Source organism: Adiantum capillus-veneris, chromosome 22, assembly GCF_014529385.1.
Source record: "Adiantum capillus-veneris isolate H3 chromosome 22, ASM1452938v2, whole genome shotgun sequence".
NCBI lineage: Eukaryota > Viridiplantae > Streptophyta > Polypodiopsida > Polypodiales > Pteridaceae > Adiantum > Adiantum capillus-veneris.
Genome location: NC_140952.1, coordinates 85,394,001 through 85,404,762, shown reverse-complemented (window position 1 = coordinate 85,404,762; position 10,762 = coordinate 85,394,001).

The following is a 10,762-nucleotide window of genomic DNA, read 5'->3' as shown; positions in this document are numbered from 1 at the left end:
GCTTCAAAACTTGATGATTTTGCAAATTTGAGTAGACCATAAGGTCAAGCACATCAAGTAGACCTCACAAATCAATTTTGGTGAAATTTGGATCCCAAAAGTGAGACTTAAGCTAGATTCTCAAAATCAGAGTCTGCAGACACCAAACAGTTGATAAACTTGGTCAGATTTTGTCCAAACTTGTTGAAACTTGTCCAAAGACTTTAACAGATTGTATACTTGCCAAACCAATCAAAAAAGTGCAAAAATTTGACAAAAGTAAATAATCACGATTATATACTTCTGTTATCCAGATATATCAATTTTGACTTTTGAACTTAGACAGTGATAGATCAACCTTATATAAAGCCACCAGGCAATTTTGGGTTCAATCGGATCAAAATTGGTACATGTACACTCAGTTTCCAGGTTGCAGATCAAACCTTTGATATATTTGCTAAGTCGAATTTGAAAGTCAAATTTTGACTCCCATAGCTCGATTTGAAGTGATACACATAAACCAATTACGAGAGTAGCAAAAACTCTATTGTCCTTATAGAAGGATAGCTAACTTAATCCAATTTGTACAGGAATCAGGTTGCGGACGAGGAATCAGTGGCTTGACGGAAAGTCACAATCGAATCAAGTGGGAACTGACGACAAGTCAATCCAAAGGTGAGTACTCTATCCTGGGCTTCATAAGTCTATATGAATGAACCTTAGATCTGGTTGTGTACTAGGAAATCAGGGCATATTCAGAGAAACCTCCAGTAAAGTTTCCACCAAAGAAAGCGTGAATCAAGGCCATTCATTGCATACCATTCTTGAAGAAGTATCACTCAGAGACTGGAACGACGGTGTGCTATAAGCATATACTATCTTTTTACAAGACTAACCGTCATGGTGCCCAAATTTACTTGGACCCTAACAAGGAGTATGCTATTCGCATTGATAACCATGGGATTGAGTTCAAATAAGAGATTAGAGCAAACAAACAAGGAAAAATGTACATGGAAAGAAGCAGAACTCAGTATTTACAAGTCGAAAACCCTGATGTGATAGACAAATGGGGATTAGAAGTAAACACCATAATCCCTGATATGTCAGCAAAAGAAGAACCACCAACTTTAGAATTTGAGGGATACGATCAAGTAGACTTGAAGCCCTTGAAACACCTTAGTACGGATAATCCTAGGATCAGAATCTATTATTGGGAGGATAGAAATGTAAAAGACCTCTATGGACTTTGCATGCAAAGCCAAGACAACTAACGGCCATGAAGATCATATATATCTTCAAGATCAAAGATAAGGGATTAGTAGACCTCCCAACCTACCTGTTTAGGGATTGTTATAACAACAACTTTGTTATGATGACTCCTGAGGAGCTAGAACAAACCAAGTACCAAGGGTATTCCATAAGGGATTGGATATTGGGGCAAGGACCAGAAACAATTCCAAGAGATGAACACCATGAGAGATCATCTGAGAGTAATGTAAAGAAGTCAAAAACCACCTCATCACGTAGAAAACTGGGTGACACTAAGGCCAAGTCAAGGGCTACATGAGTCACTATTTCCAACAGACTGGTTTGAAGGACTAGGAACAGGACCAACTGCCAAGAGACCGAGAGTTGAATCAAACAGACATGTCAGACCAGTTGATTTTCAGAAATGGGTCAAAAAATATAGTGGATCAGGGGACCCATACGACCACTTAGCAAGCTTTAAGCAAGTGCTAAGAGCAAAGCGTATATTTGATTTTCATACTCAATTCGAGGGGTTTGGAATGAAATTAGAAGGAAAAGCATTGACATCATTCCAAAACATTCACCGAGGTCAATCATGGACTTGAACACTTTAGCTCAACGATTTATTGGCTGCTTGTTCCAAAACGGGGATCAAACACAATACAGTAGCTCAAATCTACACCTTTAAACAGAAACATGGTGAGTCTGTTAGGGATTGTGCAACTCAAATGAAGCAATACAGTGCCAGATGCCCAGAGCTGGAGATACCTGCAGAAGAACGACTTGTATCATTGTTTCTGGAAGGACTGCTAAACAAAGAACTTCATACTATACTCTATAGTAAGAAGTATACAACTGTAGAAGCGTGTGTGTCGGATGCTATTGACTTAGGAGATAATTGTAAAATTTTCAATGAAGAAGATGGCCCTAAGGATAACCAAAGCAAGAAAACGGATTCCACTAAACCAGCACAAGTGGGAACGATTGCTGCGGCACCACTCTCAACCACAGAAGATATGCTAAAAAAGATGAACGACATGATGAACAACATGCAAAAAGCACTTATGAGGGGACCAAGACAAGGGATACCTCCACAAGACAACCAATTAGGTCACAAAAATGGTGTGAAATCGAGGGTAAATGGACCAACCATGAGACCCATGAGTGCTACTTTAGACCAAAGTATAATGGGAATGTTCAGTACGTGCCCATGAGGCCACAAGGATAACCCATGTACAGATATCATCCTCTGGCCCAAACTCAAAGACCACCAATGGGTATGGAAATACCTCAACCTCTGTTAGGACAACAACCTCCGTATCCAAGACATAATCCAGTGCTTGTAAAGTACATGCACTCTGAAGGAGTCATCGATGAACAAGCATTAGTGCCTGTTACACCACTATATAGAGCCTAGTACATCTACAGTAATGGTAGAAGGAGAATGGTATAATTCACATCCACCACCCATGGAAGAAACCGTGCCTTACGCTCCACCAGATTTTACAATGGTCGTGGTCGTAGGAGTTGAGATTCTTCTACATGGCAGTCACAACAGTCAAGACATGGACAAGAGCGTGCGGAGGAGTTGGCCCACGCTCATGCATAAGAGGCGCCTTTTCAAGGACAAGCCGGTGGACGAGGTCGAGGAGGGGGTCGAGATTGCAGAAGAGGTGGCCGAGATCCTAATTGACCCAAGACCTGCCTTTTCTATTTGGGAGATGGGCATTGGCAGTCCAAGTGTTCAGAGGCTATGGAATATGATGGGAAGAAATAGGAATGTGCTGCTGGAAAGCAGCCGAGTGTGTCTGTGGTTCAGATTGGGGGGCTTGACAAATCAGACCCAGTGGTTTCGCTGATTACCATTCTTGCAAAAATGTGGTACCAACTGTCGATGTTAGGCTCCCGAATTGGATGACTCAAGAAGATGTATGTAAAAAGACCGTAACTTATATGCCACATTCAGTACCACCATTGCAATCATCAGGACCATCGGCCTCCTCTCCGAAAAAGAAAGAGGAGAAAGTCCAAAAAAAGTTAAATACCATGGAAGAGGATAATTGGGATTCTTCTTGGAAAGAGGTTCTAGAATCACCATTACAAATACGATTGGGATCGTTATTGAAATTGGTTCCGAATTTTCATAACGCTTTGCTGAGTCAGAAGTTCAAAGCAATGAATGAGATGGAAGTTGATATTGTGGTAGCTGAGGGTGAGCGGGATGATTCAGTCCCGTTGTCGGCAACTAGGATTACGGATACACGCATTTCGAAGCTTTCAATAAGATATCATGGCACATATAGCGACGAAATATTATTAGATAGAGGTGCAGGAGTGAATATTATTACTCAAGCGGCTTGTGAACGCTTTGGTCGTAGTGATTGGGAACCCTTTGTAGTTCTCATGGCAGATCAAAGAAGAGTATAGCCAGTAGGATTACTCTGAGGCATTGTACTGGATGTGGTTGGGTTCTCTTTTGTTGTCTCGTTAGTAGTATTAAATATTGAGGATCATATTCAGGATTATCATATTATTTTGGGGAGACCATGGTTACGTCAAGTCAGGGTAAAGCATAATTGGGAGGAAAATCTGGTGATATTAAAAAAGGGTTTCAAGAAAGTACGGGTGATGTTGGGAACATGCAGACAACCAGTTCAGGCAGCATGGCATGTGATAGCGGAGACAGTGAATATGGTGGAAGGATTAGAAGAGGATGAAGAGGAGCAATTCCTGAAGGCTAACCCGGATTTAGTTTCTCTCTATCTTGCAGATATTTCTATGATTTCGGAGGGGAAATCTTTAGGGGACAAGGAATAGAAGATCCAGGGGACAAGAAAAAGTCTTGCCTATTCTCGAACCATTGGAGGAAATTATTGGGCAAGAACGTGAGTTTGAAGCACAGATGAGTCAAGTAACAAGGGTAAAGGAAGATGAACTGGAGACGGTCTTTCTAGGAGCTCAAGCGGAGTCTCAGACCATTCATATTAATAAACAGCTTGAGGCAAGTTTTTGAGGAGACTTGATTAATTTGTTGAAAAAATTCAAGGATATTTTTGCATGGGAGTATGCGGATATGAAAGGATTGGATCTAAAGTTTTATCAGCATACGATTCATTTAAAACCAGGTGTAGTGCCGGTGAAGCAGCATTCATATAGGATGAATCCGAATGTGGCGTAGCAAGTCAAGGTGGAAATTGATCGCCTGTTGCAGGTGGGTTTTATTACCCCCTATAGACAATCCCGAATGGATTTCTCCTATTGTAGTGGTACCAAAGAAAAACAAGCAAGTTTGCATATGTGTGGATTATAGGGAGCTGAATGCAGCTACTGTTCTGGACCCTTTTCCTCTTCCATTTCTGGATTCTATTTTGGATGATGTGGCAAGGCATGAGATGTATTCTTTTTTGGATGGGTTCAGTGGATATAACCAAATTCGGATGGTTGAAGGTGATCAGGCTAAAACAGCTTTTATTACAGTATGGGGTGTTTTTGCATGCACAGTAATGTGGTTTGGATTACGGAATGCGCCCTCAACTTTTCAAAGGGATATGTTTCAGATTTTTGGTCCCTATTTGACAGATTTTATGCGAATCTTTCTGGATGATCTTAGTGTCTTTGGAGTGCAATTAGATCATTTGAAGCAATTGCAATTATGTCTTATGAAATGTAGAGTGATGAAATTTATTTTAAATCCGCTAAAATGTGCATTTTTAGTGCGGAGTGGGAGATTATTGGGTCATGTAATTTCTGAGGATGGCATTTCAGTGGATCCGCATAAAATAGCAGCAATTATGGAAGCACCTCCACCGGTGAATTCAAAGCAGTGTGTAGGATTTCTGGGCCAGACTCGTTGGCATGGGAGGCATTTGTTGTTTGACGCGCATTTGGCAATCCCTATTAATCAGGCAGCGCATGCCAAAGTTTTTGAATGGACGTAGGAATGTGATCTGGCCTTTAGGAGATTAAAAATTCAGCTGTCCAAAGCTCCGATCGTGATCCCTCCGAATTGGGGTGAGGATTTCCATGTTTTTGTAAATGCTTTTGATAGGGCTATTGGCAGTGTGCTGATGCAAGAACAAACTCAAGGGTGGTTTTGACCTTTCTATTATGCCAGCAGAAGATTATCATCCGCAGAGAAAAATTATTCAGTAACAGAAAGAGAGTGTTTAGGGATGATTTACTCGGTGAAGAAGTTTCATCATTATCTATTGGGCCGGCGGTTTTTCTTTCATGAGGATCATTTGGCTCTTTTATACCTGTTGCACCAATAGAATTTGACAGGAAGATTGGCTCAATGGGTGCTCTTGTTACAAGAATTTGATTTTGAGATAATACATCATCTAGGAGCCCAGCATGCGGTTGTTGATTACCTATCCAAGCTAGATTCTTACGAGCCGCCAACGGGGGTTGCTGATGAATTTTTGGATGCATATCTCTTTTTGACAAGAGTAGTTGCAGATGAGCTTCCAGTTACGCAATCCACTAGGATGATCCCCAGCATTCCCTGGATCTGGTATGAGGAGATGTTCCATTTTCTTGATAGTTGCAAAATGCCTTCATTCTTGTCCAAACATCACCGGCGCCGGATGGCTATTCGAAGACGGAATTTTGAGATTTTCATGGGGAAGTTGTATTATCGCACAGTAGCGGATGTCTTGCTAAGATGTGTCCTACCACAAGAACAAGGATCTGTTCTGGAGGAGGTTCACACAGGCATTGCAGGGGGCCACTTTGCAGCTTTGATAAGTGCTACAATCTGTATTATGGTGGCCAACATTGTTTCAAGATGCGAGGGGTTTTGTACAACATTGTGATGTGTGTCAGCGGTTGGGGAAACCTACTAAAATGTCCAAAATGTCTTTACAGCCAGTATTACCCTTGGAGCATTTTCAGAAATGGGGATTGGATTTTATTGGGCCTTTTAAACTAGTAGCATCTACCACTGGTAATACATATATTTTGATGGCCATGGATTATGCGACCAAATGGGTGGAAGCATGGCCTTTGAAAGATAGTATAGCGGTTATTGCTGCTAGGTACTTATATAAGGATTTTTTTTTCAGATATGGTTGTCTTATTGAGTTGGTTAGTGATCAGAGTAGCCATTTCTACCACTGGTAATATGTATATTTTGATGGCCATGGATTATGCGACTAAATGGGTGGAAGCATGGCCTTTGAAAGATAGTATAGCGGTTATTGCTGCTAGGTACTTATATAAGGATTTTTTTTCCAGATATGGTTGTCTTATTGAGTTGATTAGTGATCAGAGTAGCCATTTCTTGAATAAGGTGATGGAGAGAATGTTACAAGTTTATTTTGTGTTACACAGGAAATCTTCTCCATATTACCCTCAGGAAAATGGGCAGGCTGAATCAACTAATAAGCAATTGGTTCGCATATTGACAAAGTAGTTAATTTGCATAGAACGGATTGGGATGTCAAACTTCCTTCCGCATTATGGGCTTATCGTACAGCATATAAAGTGGCAACATGAGTAACTCCTTTCAAATTGGCATTTGGAATGGAAGGCAATTACCCCAGTGGAGCATGTGGTTCCGAGTTTGCGGATGCTCATTGTGGATAGGCTTCTTCCGGAAGATTCCATTGTTTATTGTTTGGATGTTTTGCACGAATTAGATGAAGAGAAATTGCACAGTTTTTCTGTGTTGCAAGATCTGCAATCCCAGTAGAAGAAATGGCCGGATCGCCCTAAAGCACGGCAATTTTTACGGGGCCAATTGGTTCTTGTATTTAATTCCCGCCTTGGGAAGATGCTCGGGAAGCTGAAATTACGGTGGTCTGGGCCGTTCTGGATTTTTAAGTCATGTGGGCCTACCTACTTTTATTTAGCTGACTTGCGGGGGGAGGTGATTTCTATGCGGGTGAATGGGTTTCAACTACACCATTATTTTTCACCTACCTCGATTCAATGCCCCTTTGCTGTGGTACAAGAGCCGGAAGCCGCCTTAATCATGATTGAGGATCCTTTAACATGCAATCTAGAAAAGCGAGAAAAGGGCTATGATGGTTGGGACACCGTGGCATGCCCTATTTTGAGAATTCTTTGTGAGTGGTTTTGTGCATGCAGTAGATACCTTATACTTTATTCACGCTATTTGCAAGGCTTTCACAAGGTTGCACTTCATGTCTTTGATTGAGCAAGTAGCTCTTGGTGATATGGTGCAGGTCAACAATCAGCAGATTCAGTTGACAGCTGAAAGAATTTCAAGATGTTGTTGCCTACCAAGCGATGGTGTTGTGCGCCCTTCACATGTTATTCCTGCTACAGAGGTAGAGATGGAGTTTGGCTTAAAAGTGAAGGGCGAATATAATTTGTCAGGGCTCACTAATGCAGCGATGAGATGCCTATTGCTGGTTCTTAGAGGCAATTTGGTTGCAAGGCAAAACCTACACAATTTCTGCAAAAGCACGTAATGTATTGCATTCGGCCAACTTTGGGCGAGTGGCTTGGGCAGCGATCATTAGAGAACGATTGCTAGCAGAATGTCAATGAGTGGTAGGTTATATGGGGTGCAGTACCCCAATGAATACCAACATCGGGCAACTTCTTACATTGGTGTTTCCCTTGCAGGAAGTTTTCCCCCTTTCCCTTTTCCCTTTGTGCCACTTTGAGGATGATCAATTTCTTGCACGCAATACTACACAATCATCATAGGCTCCGAGTTCTACAGTGCTTGTTGAAGCTGTTTCTCAAACACCTGCTCGAGTATTGGATGTGGCTGGTACTTCTACTACAGTGGTACCCTCTGGTTCACAGGAGATGGCCACTGCAGGGACATCGATCCAAAAGCAAGGATGGGAGGAAGTCCTGCTTTCCACACCACCTCCTGCTGTGACATCGTCTCTGATCAACGGTAGACTACCGAAGGATTCCGCAATTGTGCGTTGGAGGTGGAGAATGCAGGAGCAGGCTACAACTTCCACTCTGGTTGGAACTGGCTCTGCGGGTGCAAACACTTCCTCGCAACTAGAAAACCCTGATGTTAATATAGCAATTGCCACTGTGGTGGGAACTAATTGAGCAGTTCTACCTTGGGAGACTCATACCGCAAATCCCTCGGATCAACTCCAGGCATGTGGAGCATTTTTGCAGCGTATTGCAGATTCCCTGTGGTTGGTTTGGCCAACTCTAGCAACTGAGGCATGAGTTACCGAGCTTGAAATGCAGGTGGCTGCCTTGCAGGCTCGCAATGAGGAGCTGACAAGCCAAAACTTAGCATTGGATAGTGCATCCTGACAGTAGGCTGATGAAATGCAGGCTCTGTTCAAGATGAACTTCTTTGATTGCGCACGTAGAATAGCCTGGCCAGTTATTTAGCATCACATCTTGGTGATGTGATGATCTATATAAATGATCTTGATGCCTTATCAGTGGAAATGCAACAGGACCTACACATTTTTTTGGAAGGCCAAATGCAGAGCTAGAGTTTAAGGCTATCTAATGAGGCGCTAACACAGCAACCCGCTCAACAACTTGTGGTGAGCCAACTTGAGCCGCCGACTAATGACAGAGCGAGTAATTTGTTATCTTCGTAGGGAGTGGCACAGAGTCTGTTTTTGGGCGGAGACACTAGCTCATTCTTTTTCACTCAGTCTCCCACCATGTCCACCTTCTTGGCCTGCTCTAAATAGATATTTGGCTCGGTATTACCCTATTCATACCCCTCTTGCCCCTTTAGCACAGGCCCCTCAGTCTGTTTCCTTGTTGCCAATGCAATTCATTCGAAGGGATCCTTGGCTAGAGCAATCTGAGATAGATCCACAGTTGCTGGCAGAGGTTTACAGAGCCCATCGGCAAGATTTTCAAGGATTTGGCTACATCGATATTTCCTCATCACCAGAGCGGGAAGAGGATCAGCGATCGGAGCCTTCAACACAGAGAGGCTAAAGTTGTGGATTCATGCAATCCACCGTGCGTGCCAGGTGTTACAGCATAATCCACACATTGCGGTCATGCGGATGTTCGAACATTGCGGACTAGGAGTTCATGCGGCTTTGGGGCAGTTCTTCATGGGATATCATGGGATAGGACAGGGTTTTGCACCGTTCTCAATCTGCACTGGAGCAGCGGCTGTATTTGGGAGGGCATACCAGTCTTTGTGGATATCTTCATGCAAACAATATATCATTCTCATGTAATTCTATGTCCTATTACATATCAATGAAGAAGATGGTGTTCCGTTCCTGTGTATTATCTTCTATTTTGTCTTCATATACCTTGTTGTTTATATAATTTAAGGGAGTGTGAGGGTATCCATTCCCGTACTGCTTATTGCTCCATTGACGGGCATTAGGTATTACAGTATGAGTCGGGACTTTGGCCAGAATGGTACATAGGAGTTTTTGTTTGAAGCTTAGATGGCTTTGGTTTCCAAAATTCTTCAAAGTCTCTTGCTAATCCCCTTATCCTTTCAAAGGCTTCCCTTTCTCTTTCAAGGTGGGCAGCTCTTTGTGCCGATTCTTCAATTATGACGGGTGTTGGCACCTTCCTTCTTTTAGCTGCAAGTTCTTCCACTTTTTGTTTTCCCTTGGAATTTCTTTCCTTTTCTTCTTCAATCTCTGATGGTTCGGATGTACTTTCTGAAGCTTTATCCCCATCAGATTCACTTTTTTGCTCTTCATCACTTGCTTCGGTCTCTTCTCCAGAGGGCAAGGTCTTTCCCCTGGTTGATTGCCTTATTTTGGGTGCTTGTTCTTCTTGTTCTTCTTTCTTTTTGTCCTCATTATTGACTCCACTGATGAGCCATGTATTCTGGTCAGGAGTAGGTGGTAAGCTATCTGTCATTCCCACCACATGGTAAGCTATCCTTGTGAGGACTTCTGGTGCTCCCCAATACTTGATGCATGCACTCTTTTTTGTTTAGCAAATGGATGTGCTCCCATCATAGGTCACAATGGCATACTATCAACTTGTGTCGGCATCTTTGCTCGCTGACATGAATCACATTGTCGGAAAAATTCTTTGGCATCGACAAACAATGCTAGCCAGTTGATGCCTGCTATCAATATAGCCTTGGCTGTGCTTTCATGAGAGAAATGGCATCCTGCAAGACCCACGTGCACTTGTTCCAAGATAGGAAGCTATTCATCCTCATTGGCACATAGTCTAAGTTGTTGGTCCTTTCCTTGTTAATAGACATGATTTCCAATCATTGTATAGTTATCTAATTTAGTCTCTATTGCTCTCCGTTGTCGTTTACTCATATCTTTTGGGTATTTTCTTTTAGTCAAATATTCCACCAGATATCTACTCCACTGTGGTGTCACCAAATTATTAAATTATGTGGCATGGGGTATGGGGTATGGTGGCTTTTCCTTTACATTGAGAGCAATTGTTCATGTAATCATGAACATCTTTCTTCATGGTAGGCTAGTAAACCCCTAGCCAAGTCAATTGTCATAGGGTTTGGTCTTTTGCAAAATGGAGTCCTACCATCATAGTATGATCTTGACTCAAATAAGTTTCTTGTTTCTTTGGGTTGATGCACAAAAGTAGAATTCCATTCTTATTC